This window comes from Podarcis tiliguerta (genome assembly GCF_965153285.1).
Source record: "Podarcis tiliguerta genome assembly, chromosome: 8".
Classification (NCBI taxonomy): domain Eukaryota; kingdom Metazoa; phylum Chordata; class Lepidosauria; order Squamata; family Lacertidae; genus Podarcis; species Podarcis tiliguerta.
Genome location: NC_139541.1, coordinates 52,266,844 through 52,282,652, shown reverse-complemented (window position 1 = coordinate 52,282,652; position 15,809 = coordinate 52,266,844). Strand labels below are relative to the sequence as shown.

The 15,809-nt window shown below is 46.2% G+C and overlaps 1 protein-coding gene and 1 long non-coding RNA gene across 3 annotated transcripts in view; one reads left to right on the top strand and one right to left on the bottom strand.

The window, feature by feature from the left end:
* FA2H (fatty acid 2-hydroxylase) overlaps window positions 1-15,809 on the top strand; it is a 64,167-nt gene that overhangs the window by 12,963 nt on the left and 35,395 nt on the right. The window lies entirely within an intron of this gene.
* On the bottom strand, window positions 2,543-11,159 carry LOC310683268. The gene is made up of 3 exons (XR_014514342.1): window positions 10,826-11,159; window positions 4,749-4,843; window positions 2,543-2,773 (listed from the first exon to the last, which is right to left on the bottom strand). It is a non-coding gene; the product is annotated as an uncharacterized lncRNA (long non-coding RNA).

Here is a 15,809-nt window from a genome sequence, read left to right as displayed (position 1 = left end):
ACCATCTAGTCCAGCCTCCTGTTCTCACAGTGGCCAGCCAGATCCCTCTGGGAAACCAGGATCTCAGCACAAGAGGACTCATTCCTCCTGTGGTTTCCAGAAAGTGCTATTCAGAAGCATTGCAGCCTCCAAGCGTGGAGGTAGAGCACAGCCATCATGGCTAATACCAGTGCTTTTTTTCTGGCAGCATGCAACATTATGCAGTACTGCCACCTTTTGACCACCTTAGGGAAGGAGGCGTGATGCTTTGACAGGATCTTGGACCCTGCTGCCTCCTTCCCAGAACTGGGCGGGGGAGGCCTCCTCACCTGGGTGGCAGCACCCCAAGTAGGTAGGTGGGTGAGGGAACATCAAGCAGCTAACCTGCCCTCACTGCCCAGCCTTGCCATCAGGCCATGTCCTTCCCTAATGTGCTTGCCCCTCCTGCTGCTTGCTGGTGGCTGCTGGCACTAGCTGGTAGCCATTGGTAGCCTCCTCCCCCATGAATTTTCCCATGCCTTTTTAAAAACCCATCCAAGATGGCGGCCATCACTGCCTCCTGTGGGAGGGAGTTTCATATCTTAACTCTGTGCTGTGTTTGTCTGTGCTGTGCTGTCTTTCCTGAATCTTCTAACGTTCCACTACTAGTATTATGGGGGGTATTTTTGTAGCCACTTTACATATGCTATACATAATTTTATAATATTTTTGAGCTGTGTCTGAGACCTGCGGTGGGATTCTTGTTAGAATAAAGTTATAAACTCAAACAGAAAGCAGCCAATCCCTGGTGCCCCCTCCCTCCGCCAGCTTACGCTCCGTGGCCCAGGGCACGTGTACCTGGCTGCCCCACCCCCCACACTTGCTTGTTTCCCCCCTGTGGCTGACTTAGCTCTTTTCTAGGTCACCTCTAGATGACCAGTTCATTGAGTACTCATCATGATTTGTTTTTGGGAGGGGTTAGATGAGGCAGCATTAAGCAAAAATGTCCCGGTTCTTGGGGAAGTGGGTTTGCTGCACAGGGAGCACAAAATCCACTCCAATGGCACCACCTGAATTTGCTCTGGTGCGCAATTGAATCCCACCCACTAAATAGGGCTGGTCAGGAATCACCCTAAATTGAGTAGCAAGTGTCCACTCCGTCGATGTTACCTGATGGTTTTAAGTGGTAGCTATGAAAGTTACGAAATTGAGAAAATAAAAGTTACGAACATAATAAGCAATACATAAACAAAAGGACAAATGAAAATGGCACAGAACAACATACCACCTTTTGAGTTCTCAGGATGTTCTCAGGATGCTCTTTAGGATGTTAAGCAAAACCAAGGAGTGGGTGAGAAATTATGCTGGAGTCCAAAAGTTGGCAGATGCATCAATATGATGATGAAATGCAGGAGCAGTTTGACCAACTTAATTGGATTAGTCTCTGGTAGGTGCACAACGATTTCAGAATCCCCTGAAAGTTGCTGCGGTAAAGTGAAACAAACCTTTATTGTTACAATGGCCAACACGGAGAAAACAAAATGAGAAGCACATTAAAAGTGCTATCCTAATGTGTCCAATAGCATAAAGGAGAATCAATTAAAATGAGTTAGATTAAAAAATAATAACACCAAGGAAAATAAAATGGACATTGATGTCTTGGCTCACCCCAGCTAAGGAAGACACCTGTCTGATAGTTAAGTCTTTATTGACAAAAGAAGCACTTTCATCAGCTTCCACATTACTCTGGCTGCACATGTGCACGCGCACATACTTCTAGTCACTAGGCAGCTGTGCCTTAGACCGTTCCCCTCTTCTGGCTTATATACCCTCCCCGAAAGATTACGCACCTGTAACCTGAGACTTCTCCTGCACAGAAGTCTCCACTGCTCTTCCCACTTCAAGCCCCTCCTGGTTCTAGGAGACAGTGGGGTGGGGGAAGTTGAGGCGTCTACTGACTTGCCTGTTGCCAGAACAGCATCTTCTTGAGCCATATCTGGCTCATCTTCCTCTTCCTCGGACTGCGCTGACTCTTCCTCTTCCCCCCTGCCCTCACTTCTGCTTTGTGCCACACCCCCTACATCACTAGTCCCCTCTCCTGGGTCACTCCCCTGGTCCCCGGCCTCCGCCACCCACTCTTTTGAGCCCTTACAGACAGTTGAGATGAAATCCTGTTGCCAACTCCAAGCAGGGAAGCTGCAGAAAATCTGCAATCAGTTCTGGTGGGTTTTGCTCACTGAAGAGCCCAGTCCTTGGCCACACTGAACATGACAGATGCATCCTGAGCCAAAAGGCATAGATTAGGAGGTTATAAAATGCACCTGATCATCCTGGCAGATTTGATCAGAAGGGGTTGATAAAGATATTATGCACACAGTAAAAGGAGAAATACAGGACAACCAACTGGTCACCGACTGGTCCTCTCCAGAGTCTCGGGGACACTTGTGTCCATGGTGGTGGTGGAGTTATTTGTGTAGCTGAGGTAGAGAAAGAACAAAACTGCCCCCCCCCCCCGCATATTTTGAGGATATAAAATTGTCCCTTGCTCAAATGGGAAAACTGACTCCTTTGTGAGGCAGAGAGCAACACCCAAGGGAAACGTGGTAGTTTTTGTATATATTTGCAAAGTTTGAGGTTTTAGGTAGAGCACCAGGTAAAAGGGCAATGAAAGCTGATGTGGGTAGCACGGCCTGTTGCTTGGGACCTTGTAACTCCCACCCCCACAAAGTAAAGTTCTGTGTTCAAGTGGTAGAAGGCATATTCTGTCAGCGTTACAATCCCATCTGTAGCCAGCTGAACTCAGCAATTTCATAAGCTGTAAAAATAGGGAAGATGCTATGTTTATTCATTAGAACATAATTTTCAAAATCACTATAGCGCAGTAAGTGTTGTGATGCTCCCACCCACCCCATGGACCAGCACATCTGCCTGGGTTTACGGTATAGAAAACAGCATGTTTTGCCTAGGATAATCTTGAAATCTCTCTTCAACCTCCTGCATCTCTTGACCAAGACAGGGCAACTTGTCACCCTTCAGATCTTACTGGCCTCACAATTCTCAGCAGCCAATGATGGGAGTTGGGAGGGATGATGAGAGTTGTAGTCCAACAACACTGCAGGGGTCATGAGTTTCCCACCCTGAGGTATACGTTAGATTCCCCACTCTTCCCTTATATGTGAATAGGGCAGATCAGTGTGAACCAATAGGTGTGGCTGCTGATTGTCCCAGCTGGTGTGACCCTTAGATAAGATATGCAAACCTCTTTTTTGAAGGAGCAGAATCTGGGCAGAGGGGAGAGGGTTGGGCACATGGCTGGGGAGAGCTTTGAATGGGAGGACAAGGAAGCAGAAGAAGTGCAGCCTGAGTCATTTTGTGGCCTGATACAATTTAGCAAATGGCTCCCGTTCCCCCCAAGGTAAGGTGCAGCGTTCCCAAAGCTCTGTGAGAATCTCACGAGTGCTTCTCATTGGGAGTTAAAATTCAGTACTAATTAGATTACTGTTGGAGAATATATACAGAAAAGGTTTTCTCCCTTTCTCCGAACACTAGAAGTTGTGGGCATCCATTGAATTCTGGATGATTCAGGACCGATAAATAGGAGGGACTTCTTCATGCAGTGCATACCGTATTTTTTGCTCTATAAGACTCACTTTTTCCCTCTTAAAAAGTAAGGGGAAATGTGTTATGGAGCGAATGCAGGCTGCGCAGCTATCCCAGAAGTCAGAACAGCAATAGGGATTGCTGCTTTCACTGCACAGCGATCCCTCTTGCTGTTCTGGCTTCTGAGATTCAGAATATATTTTTTTCTTGTTTTCCTCCTCCAAAAACTAGGTGCGTCTTGTGGTCTGGTGCGTCTTATAGAGCGAAAAATACGGTAGTTAAACTATGGCACTCCCTCCCACAGGAGGCAGTGATGGTCACAAACCTAGATGGCTTTAAAAGAGGATTAGACAAATTCATGGCTACCAGCCATGATGCCTATGTTCTCCCTCCACTGGAGGTCCGTGAGTTCTAGTGCTATGAGGCAGGTAGAAAAAGCATTCTCTATCCATTTTATCCATGCAATGCTTAACTTTATAAACTTCTATCATGTTACTTTTTACTCACCTTTTCTCTAAACTAAAAAGTTATAGATATGGCAACCATTCCTCACACAGGGGTTGCTCCATCACCTTCATCATTTTTTTGTTTCCTTTTCCAATTCTGACGTAAACCTTTTGAGAACAGAACAGGACTGTATAAAGTGTTCTAAGTCCGGTCACATCATGTAGGTTTATCTAACAGTGTTATAATATTGGCAGTTTTATTTTCAAGTGCTGTTATTTTCAACAGCCAAGTCCAAAACAGGCTGGATTATTAGAAACCTCAGAGAAAAGGGAGGTGCCTATGGCCAAAATAAACTCTATTTGGCTGTTCCTGGTGATTAGCTAAACCGAGTTTGCAAAGCTTTAAGGCTTGGGAAACGCTGCTTGTTGGATGAGGCACCTGCTGGCTAAGGGTATGAGAAACCCTGCTTCTTCCTTGGCTGCCCAGCATTGGCCAACTTCAGCCCTAAGGGGCAGGACAAATGTTGTAACAGTTGGAACATGTACATACAGTAATTTTAATTGCTTGGACTACTGCAATGCGCTCTATGTGAGGCTACCTTAGAAGGTGACCCGGAAACTCAGTTAATCCGGAATGTGGCAGCTAGACTGGTGACTGGGAGTGGCCACTGGGACCATATAACTGAAAGACCTACATTGGCTCCCAGTATGTTTCTGAGCACAATTCAAAGTGTTGGTGCTGACCTTTAAAGCCCTAAACGGCTTCGGCCCATCTCCACTCCCATAATTCAGCCTGAACACTGAGGTCCAACTCCGAGGGCTTTCTGGCGGCTCCCTCCCTGCGAGAAGCAAAGTATAGGATAATAATAATAATAATAATAAGAAGAAGAGTTTGGATTTGATATCCCGCCTTTCACTCCCTTTAAGGAGTCTCAAAGCGGCTAACATTGTCCTTTCCCTTCCTCTCCCACAACAAACACTCTGTGAGGTGAGTGGGGCTGAGAGACTGTGACTGGCCCAGGGACACCCAGCAGCTGCATGTGGAGGAGCGGAGACGCGAACCCGGTTACCCAGATTACGTGACTACCGCTCTTAACCAGTACACCACACTGGTGTAATTATTATTATTATTATTAATAATAATAATAATAATAATAATAATTTCTTTTCCACTTTTTCTCTGAGGGAACTCAAGGTGGCAGACACACTTCTCCCTCTCTGCACATTTTATCCTCACAGCAACTCGCAGCAACAGTAGGTTAAACTGAAAGGCAGAGACTGGCCCAAAATCGCACAGTGGGCTTCATGGCTGAGTGTGGAATGGAGCCCTGGTCTCTCAGCTCCTAGTCAAGAATTCTAGCCACCACTCCACACTGGCTCTTGTAAGTGTTGTTTGGTCAGCTTTGGAGGTTTCTGCTGTTGTCTTCAGTTGTGCCACTTCTGTACACATTAGCACATTTTTCATGCTGCTGAAATATGGGGCAGGGATCTAGAAAGAGAACGAGGATTGCTCCATGTGTAGGCAGTTGCAAAAGAAAAAAAAACACCCAAAACGTTCTGAAAGAGTTGCTGAGTCAAGATTTCTGAGCAGGTGATTTGGTACATGAAGGAAGGGACTCATTTTTTTCCAAAAAGATGTGAAGGGTCAGGATGGGAGCTGTTTTTTGAATTATTTTATTGTTCAGTACCATGAAAGTATGAGAGAGAAACATCCCTTGGGATGAGAGGCGTGGGGGGAATTCTATTCAGTTGGCATTTAGAAGCAAACCCACTTAATTCGCACTTTTCGGAACAATGAGTGAATCGAAACACAGCCATCCTTTTAAATTTGCCCTTTCCCAAAATTTGCAATGCGGAATTTCCTGCCAAGAAGCGAGTGTATATACTAGGGCAAGGCATGCAGAGATCAGTGAACATCATACAAGAATAGATTATATTATGGAAAATTGCTTTGCAGAAATGTGTATACCAGGCAAAAGTATGTACACAAAATGTGTCAATTTTCCCAACAACTTTCTTGGGGTTTTTTTTTAAACAATGTGATCGCAAACCGATGTGGAAATGTGAAGAACTGGACTTAAGATGGAGGGAATGAGAAACGGACAGAAACTGAAATTGTCAGGTTTTGCCATCTCTGCTGGGGTGTGAAAGGGAAGCTGCACCTTTATGGCTAATGGGCCTGAGGGCTTTCCCTCCCTGCTTCCTTTTGGAGAACTGGGCTTTGCTGCTAATGAAAGGAATGCTGTTCCAATCCACACCCCTTCTCTGCCTGTCCTACAACTTCAAGGGGATGAGTTGCCTAATTCTATGGTCTCTTGGAAATGATGCTGTGACTCTTATGAAGGCAATTGTGGAACTGCTTTTCTATGAGTCATGTTGGTACCACCCCAGAAGTCAGAAAGGTGTCACGGAATAAATTTCTCTGGTTTCCATTTTGAAATCTTTGCCTGTTGGGATAGGAAAAGTTCTTGTGCCAGTAGTTTGAGCTCGCTTGTGCAATGCAAATGATGAGCCAAATCCTGTGTCTTGAAATGCTGCGCTCTCAGAATAGGGATGGGTTAAGAGCTAGGGTAAAAGCACATGACTTCCTTGCAGATGTTGCGTCCTCCAACCTGTATCACCTCCTGATTGCCGGTATTTTGCGGGAGAGATTCAGCCACATACCAGAAATTTACATTTGTGCAATTAAAGTAGCCTGGTGCAGCAAATCCAATTTTCTTTTTCTTTTTAAAAAAATGGACTTTTCCCACTTAGGAAAGTGTCAGGGATAATAAATAACTTATGAATGGGAAGACAAGTGTGAAAATCACCTGTGTGAAAATCAGGAGGAAAACTCCTACCCACAAACCAGCTGGAACAAATGCTCACTAAAGACCAGACATTGTCTTGCCTCCACCTAAGCTTTGCGCAAGTGAATCAGGGCGAATGCTCAATAAGCAGGCTGTCTGGAGGAACCCTGGAAGTGCCCCATGGATGATTTGAACTCCAGCTATGATCCTCCACAGCCAGCATGACCAGTTATGGGGTGGGGTATAGTTCCACAACATCTGGAGGGCCATAGTGTCCCCATTCTGGCTCTAGTGACTCACTGGACACATCCACACTACAAACAGAGTGTTATGAGTTAGGGTTTTTTTTTGGTGGGGGGAGTAAGCTGTATGAGAGCTCCTCCTAACCCCTGGATCCAGAAAGTGTTAAAATATAATCCAGGCTTGCTTCCTCTGTTGAGGTGATCGCTTGGGTGATGGGCCATTAAGGGAAACAAAGGAAAGAGGCTCTGTGTGAGATGGCAAATGGGTGCTCTCCCCATCAACTGGCTAGCAGTTAGAAAAAGACAAAGGTGAGAGTTGGGAGAGGGCAGTGAGGTGAGCTAGGTGTAAAGCATCAAGCTGGGAGAAAACGGAGACAGAACAATGTTTGAATCTGACGCTGCGGCTATGGGAGAAACAAGACCCCTTGGGGGTGTTGATTCTATGAGCCGCTGCATTGTAGGCTCAGGCTGTATATATGCACTGACCCCCCCCCCCCCAGAAAAAGAGGTATCAGAGCTCACCATGAATGCCTCCCTCGTTCTCTTAGAATGGCAATGGCGCCCACTGGAGAGGTGCTAGAGCTGAGTTCCAGCTAAAAAAGCCCTGTATATATGTGTAAATAAACCATATATTATAAAGACACCACAGTTGCCACTGTGCCTCATTTCCAAAAGGAAGCATGAACCCTGGGTAAGTTCCAGGAGCTCCTGGCATCTGGTACCACTCAGAGATTGGGGTGGCAACAATACTATCTACCAGTTTTGGAACAGGTGCACTGTTGTGGATTTCCCTTACAGTTCCATTTCACAACTTCTGCTTCTAGAGCTTCCTAGCAAGAAAGTAAATGATGATCAATCCAATTTGTGCAGATAACCTCTCTGCATTAGGGCAACGATGTTGCCTCCCTCCTCTAGGCATACAGGTGACTAAATGGCTACTGCAGGGGTGCTCTCCAGATGTTACTGGACTACAACTCTCAACATCTGCAGTAGCTAGCCAGCATGATCAAAGAGTCAGAGATAATGGGAGTTGTAGTCTCAACATCTTGACAGTATGTTGGCTATCCCTGAGCTACTGGAACCATTGCAGATTGTTTCTGCAGGGCTGTTGTAATTCCAGTTCAGAGAGAAGTGTTTTGAGAGTCCAAGAATGTCTGGAAAGTACATAGGAACTTGCCCAGGCAAGAGCAGTTTTATATAATAATAATAATAATAATAATAATAATAATAATAATAATAATAAATAAAAATTAATTTATATCCCGCCCTCCCCAGCCGAAGCCGGGCTCAGAGTGGCTAACAACAGTAAAACGATAAAACATTCTAAAATCATTTCATTATAAAATTAATTCCAATCAAATTAATGGCAACCATTGGGCTAGAAGTTCTGTGAGGATTGCCAAAGGAGGGAGTCAGGCTGTGCCCTGGCCAAAGGCCTGTTGGAACAGCTCTGTCTTGCAGGCCCTGCGGAAAGATGTCAAGTCCCGTAGGGCCCTAGTCTCTTGTGACAGAGCGTTCCACTAGATCGGAGCTACAGCTGAAAAAGCCCTGGCTCTGGTTGAGGCCAGCCTAATCTCTCTGTGGCCTGGGACCTTCAAGGTGTTTTTGTTTGAAGACCGTATGTTTGAAGTGGATGAAGGCAGCGATGGATGTACTTTAAAAGATTCAAGTGTGAGAACAAATGTTGCGTGTGTAGGTCCCCAGGCCACCCCTCAAATAACTTCACACATAACACGTAATTTAGTTTTGGTTTTTTGGGCACTATTTTGGCCACAACTTTATTAAAATACAAAATCAGTGAGTGGTTGTTTAGACATTGGTTATGACTATCTGTCCCCCCGCCTGGGACAGAACTGACATCCCAAGGTCCGATCGGTAGCCAGTAGAAGGGAAAGTCAAACTTGGGGGTCATTTGAGCTAAGCGTCGGACCCACGCCGCTCACCCCAGCAGCTCCCCGAAAGCTTGCCGGCCCTGGTCCTATGACAAGGATTCCCATGACAGGGATTGGGCGTCCCTGGTCCCATGACAGGGATTGGACGAAATCGTGGCAAGCCCCAGGATTCCTTTAACGGAATTCCCTTCAGCGCAATAGGAGGGGCAGGCACAGCCTATCCTGACCCCTCCACCACTAGCATATTATAACCAATGCCTAACCGCAACATTACAAGTTGTGACAAATTGCTGAGTAGTAGGCAAAAACCAACTGGCACAGCCAATCACCAAATGGCAAAATTCCTACTAGGCCCCTGCGCCAAGGCAGACGACCCCATGACAGGCAAAGCAAGGTCAACTGGAAAAGAGGGCGGGCGGGCGGGTGATCCGATGCACTCTGCAAAGAGAAAGAGAAACCAGAGTGCACCAATATTTAAAGACTATGGTCCCACCCACCCAATTTGCAACATACAATTTGCCCCAGCAACCCGGTTTTCCAATCACAATGCCAGGCAATAACTATTAACCTGCCTGGCAACAAGAGGCGTGGCCCGGTGGCCCACACCGCAACACGTGCTCACTTTTATTGGAGAACACGCTATACCAGGGAAACCAATAATCCCTAATAACTTCGGTGATTGCATATATTCAACACACAGATGAGAGGTGCAATTAATTTTTATGAGTTTTCCTAAAGGAACCACCCGTGTGCTTTCCTTAGAGGTTTACAGGAAGCTCAATTAATTACTAGCTTCATTTAATTTATTCAGTGTTGGCTAGGGTTTCAATATTTCCAGAGGTAAAAATCTAGACAAAAAATGTTCTTGATCTTTTTTTGGGTGATCACCCTGCTCGGCCCCTGGCTGTCCACTGCTGCCAAACCCAAAACAGAGCCCAAGACAGAGACAGAACCCAGGTCACCTAACCACAAGCCTATGCACACACACACTTTTAAAAAACCCCTACATACCTGGGTATTTGCTTAAAATTGTAAAAATCCCCCCGGATGGCATGTAGGCCCCCCAAAAGAGGACATGTCCAGGATTTCCCAGACATATGGCAACCCTAATATTGGCTCCCCAGCTGTTGTAGCACTACAACTCACCATTCCCAGCCAGCTTAGCCAATGGGCAGAGATGATGAGAGCTGTAGTCCAACAGGTCTGAGGAACACTCCCCCAACCTTCTGCTCTCCAGGTGTTTGGAGAACCAATTCCCATCAACACCAGCCAGCATGGTCAATGGTCAGGGATGAGGCAAGCTGCAGCAGAGGCATAGGAAGGGGGGTGCGGTGGGTGCAGACTACCTCGGGTGTCATGGGGGGGGTGACATTCAGTGCACCGCCTGCCCGCGACTCCTGAATACAAACATGAAACAATATCTTCAAGGGCAGTCCCATAAAGAGCGCATTAGAAGAGCAGGTTGTGACGGGTGGTTTCTGAAAGTGCATCCTTTTCTGAGAAGGAATGTGGCTGGAATACTGGATGCAACTGGTCAGTGCTGTTCAGGGCTACTCTTGGGCTCTCTTTCTAGTCTAGTTCATAGAAACGTAGAAACATATAATGGTAGAGTTGAAAGGGACCCCAAGGGTCATCTAGTCCAACCCCCTGAAATGCAGGAATCTCAGCTAAAGCGTCCATGACAGATGGCCACCCAACCTCTGCTTAAAAACCTTCTCTCCTGGAGAGACTTGAAGTGGACCAATTCTTTGCTCTTCACTTTCTCCTGATGGCATTGTGAAAATAAGGGTCATGACACCAAAGGAACTATTGTGCACTAGACAAACCATACCAAATATGACTTCTGTGTACCGCAATGACATGTTGTTATACGTGAAAAACGGAAGAAAAGCACTCACATGCAGATGTTCCTCAGCATTCTCCCTAGTGGTGCAGCTTCATTAGTTTCTCTAGAATAGAACAGAAATCACCACCCAAACCCTCAGCTGTGGTAGTCTCATCAGGACAGCCTAGCCATGTATTTTGCCAGCTTTGCCTTTCCTGGGACTTGCGAGGCAATGCAGAAGGGAGCAAGGCCAGCTCTTGCCTTGCTCTGCCTTTTGTTAGTAGCTGGAAGAGATCAAACACTGCTGGTTTCCATTCCCATGGGCAAGTCTGAAAGAGGAATCTGTTCTGTCCTCTTGTGGCTTCTTCGTTGCCCTGGAGGATGCCACTGAGGGGCATTAAATGGGATTTCTGGCCTGGCAGGCAAGGCCTTCCAACTCCTGAACAAAAGTCCGCTTGAAAGCTGCTGCCACAACCTCCATTTTTATCACTCCTGCCCAGCAAAGGCGTGGGTTTCTGCAAAAGCAAGATAATTAGCCTTGGCCAAGTTAAAACTGGGACTGGCTTTGTGCTCTTATGGACCGAGGGTGTATGTGTGTCTGCCTGCAAGTAAGCCCTAATAAAAGGCATGCTAGTTTGATCTAGAGTTGCGTAGGTGAAGAATCTGAGTAATGCAGGAAGACCAAGGCGCAGAAGAGAATTTCATTTGCTGCTACCAGCTGGACCCGACTGCCTGGTATTCTTCCTGGTTCTGTCCCCATATCATATCAGCAGCTGTGGCTACAGCTCACGTCCACAATCTTTCATGATAGACATCCACACCCACAGTGCTCCTTCATATCCTGTCCCTCTGGGTATTGCTAGCTGCACCCTGAGGCTTATTGTCAGGGTTGGAGTGAGGCGTAGGTCACCGACAAAACAGCAAATAATCTGAGGGCAGTGAAGTTAATTCTTTATTCAAGGAAACAAACCAGAGCCAGAAACTCTCTTTAGGAGGCCTAGTTCTGAGCCTTGTTTCCCTGGGGGTTCCCTGTCTGGTGTCTCCCACCAACTCCTCTGAACCAACCAGTCCATGAGACAAAGGGCTGGGACATTTACAATTTGCATCCCAATATTTTTAATTTTTAAGACAACAACTCTGGCACCTTAAGGTGAGTTCATGCTGAGTATAGAATCATATGTGCTCCACCCTCCTTAAGGGGGATGAAAAGCTTTGTTCGCTCTCCCCCCGCCCGCCAAGAAGGACCAAACACCAAAGTCTGGCTTGGAAATGTGAGGCATCTCAGCCCCCTTTGCAAACAGGAGCCAGTAATGTGGGCAGGGAATGGCTCTGAGTATGGACAGAGTGTTTCTTTCTCTATGTTTTATGTATTGTTACAAGGGGGCGGGTAGTCCACTGAGCCACTTGGTCAGTGGTTTGAATCCCCAGAATGGGGTGAGCTCCCATTGCTCTGTCCCAGTTCCTGCCAACCTAGCAGTTCGAAAGCACACCAGTGCAAGTAGATAAATAGGTACCACTGTGGCGGGAGAAGGTAAATGCACAAGGGCACGACAGAGGACAAGATGGTTAGACAGTGTTCTCGAAGCTACCAACATGAGTTTGACCAAACTGCGGGAGGCAGTGGAAGACAGGAGTGCCTGGCGTGCTCTGGTCCATGGGGTCATGAAGAGTCATGAAGAGTCGGACATGACTAAACAACAAATTAACTATGGAGTAAGGCACAGAGGTTTTTAAACTGTGGTTGCCAGCCTGGCGCCCAGAAATCACCCTATAGTTTCAGTTGGACCCATACGAGTAGCAAAATGTGCCTGGCATCTGGCTAATTTTGAACACTGGTTGAGAGTACTGTATGTCCCAGAGGTGTGCTTCATTTGTGCTTTGAAAATGGGCTTTTAGTATTGCAACTTCATCCATCTGGGATAAATTGCCAACTGAAATTAGGCAAGCATCGTGGCATTTAGATAGCTAATGAAGACATTATTTTCTAAGAAGGCTTCCCCCAGAAGTGTGACCCAGTCATTTTATGGAATATAAACTATATGAATCGTTTCACGGTATTACCTTTAGTTTAGTGAGCTGGTAACCTTTTATATTTTATCTTTATTCTTATCTAATTGTATAGTGCTTAGGGTAGCTTAGGTCTTTGAAGTGGTTTTAAAATCTGCAGATAAATAGCAAACAGATAGCATGAATACGACAGGCTCTGGGGGCATTTCCGTTCCAGTAATTCTGTTTCTAAAACTTTGTTTTAATATGTAGGTTATAATTAGGAAGGAAGGAACTAATGGGAAATAAGGTGGAGATGTGAAGTGGGGGGAGGGAAAGTAAGAGAAGTTGTGTTGTGCTGGCAGATGGAGGTACAACAGAGTAGATCCTACAGGTAACTCGTCGTCAGGGAATGGGAATGCATCTATAATGCATTTCCGGCACTTGCTTAAAACATTTTTGTTTAGACAAGCCTACCTAGGCGTGTAGAATGTGGATGTATTTTTAAAATCTGATTTTAGTTGATTGCTGATTTTATCTTTTGAATGTTTTAAATAGTTGTTTTCTTGGTTTTCACTGATAATTTTGTCGTTTCATTCTCTTTGTAAACAGCTTTGAGGTTTTGCAGCCAAGCGATGTAGGTATTTTATTAAATAAATAAAACAAATAAAACAAATAATATAACCCTGTCTGCTAGACCCTGTCCCCTTGCTATACTATAAGAGTGGATACCAGGCAGCCCCCCCCAGATGTGTTGGACCCCAACCCCCTCCCCAGCGGCCCCAGCCAGCTTCGGGTGGTCACGCAGAGACCTATTGGAGTAACATTTACCATTTGTTCCTGTAGGTGAGCAGATGTGGGTGCCTTCCCTTTCTAATATGCCCCCCAAATGTTACATATTCTGATATCTTCCTGCTATTAGTGCCTTTATTCCCCCCCAATCACCTTCAGTTGCAGACATTTCCCTCTTTTATTCCTTGCTGTTTTGAACCCAGAAGCTGCTCAAAGCGGCTCATAGCATCATAAAGATACATAGCCAAAGCAATCAAATCAATTAAAGACGATGCAAACCTTCCTCGGGTGTGTGTTCACATTGCTGCCTTAAAATGCAGTGCAGTTGCCCCCCCCCCTCCATCCCGTGCGTTTCATAGCCTCCCGCCACCCTAGCTGTTCACATCAGCACAGCTTAATTAGTGTCCAATTCATTTCTGTTTGTGTATATCCCAGGGAACGTTGAAGGACAGGGCTGTCTTTACCATCTGCAAAGATGTGTGAATACATCTGGAGCTCCCATCCTCCCCAAAAAGCTTTCCAAAAAGGAGCAAGCTTTGCCTATATGTGAAGCAACTGAGTGAGCCTCCCTAGCAGGGAGGGTATTCCATACCCAGCATCTGAAAGGCCCTGCTTCTGGTGATCAGCTTCTGATAATAGTCTCTGAACACGGAGCATGATGCAAGGTCTCTGGTGGAGGACCTCAGTGTGCCATCAGAGAGAGGGCCTTCTCAGTACTGGCACCCTCCCTGTGGAATGCCCTCCCATCAGATGTCAAGGAAATAAATAACTATCTGACTTTAAGAAGACATCTGAAGGCAGCCCTGTTTAGGGAAGTTTTTAATGTTTGATGTTTTATCGTGTTTTTAATATTCTGTTGGGAGCCGCCCAGAGTGGCTGTGGAAACCCAGCCAGATGGGCAGGGTATAAATAATAAATTGCTTTTATTTTATATTATACAGTGGTACCTCAGGTTAAGTACTTAATTCGTTCCAGAGGTCCGTCTTTAACCTGAAACTGTTCTTAACCTGAAGCACCACTTTAGCTAATGGGGCCTCCTGCTGCTGCCGTGCCGCCGGAGCACAATTTCTGTTCTCATCCTAAAGCAAAGTTCTTAACCTGAAGCACTATTTCTGGGTTAGCGGAGTCTGTAACCTGAAGCGTATATAACCTGAGGTACCACTGTATTATAATATTATATTATTATATTATATTATTATATTATATTATTATGTTATATTAATCAGGCTCATCCACTCCCCTTATCTTCTCCAGTCCCAGTGGTCACCTGGATCACCAAGAGGGAGTTCAGGCCACGGTGAAAACAAAACCAGTGGCGCAGCGTGGGGGGTGCAGGGGGGGCCGGCCGCACCGGGCGCAACATCTGGGGGGGGCGCGCTCGCACTCGCAGCTCTCTGCCCCTACCTGGCTCACTCACTCTCTCTCACTGCAGTGCTGGCTGTGCAAATCCGATCCGAGCCGCCGGGTCGCCGCCCACTGTGGAGGGGGTGCCAGGCATGTGGTGCGGTGCGGAGAGAGAGCGAGGGACTATCTGGGGAAGGTACAGTGCAGCGGGGGGCGCAAATTACTTGCCTTGCCCCGGGTGCTGACAACCCACGCAACGCCACTGAACAAAACAAAGGGTGGAGCAGTTCCAAATCATTACACAGGATATAAAATAAATGCATGCTCTCGTTTTTATTAGTAATAAATATGATAATTTTTATTGAGACTACTCATATCCTTATGACTAATTTCAATAGTATAATCGCCTGCACGGCTGTTGCTGAACTAGCTGTATAATTCAAATGTTAAACTTGTGTGCGTAGCAAAACACAACGTGTATCGCCCAGCCACAGTGTTGCAGTCACACGATGTTCGCATACGAAAACCATACAAACACACTGCACATAATATGGTGAGGCTGCGCTGCCGTACCGTCAAAGTGCACGAGCGAATGTTCATAGAGAGTTGGAGATGCTTGGTTAACGGCAGAACTTTGCAAGTCTTTGTTCAGAATTGTGTGGCGTTGAACAGGAAATACATATATTGTTTAAGAATTACATTAAAATTATGCAAGGTAGCCGAGCCCCCTTTCAGACCACCACACCCCGGCAATTTGTATCAGCTCCCTGCTCCCTGAGGCTCACCCTGCTGTCAAGTTAATGAAGCAAAGCCCACTTGACGAAGCTATTGAGGTGGTTGGTTAACAGGTGACTCTCAATGGGTCAGTGCACTTGGCTGTTGACCAAAAGGTTGGTGGTTTGAGCCCACCCAGGGATGGCTGTGGGCAGGATTCC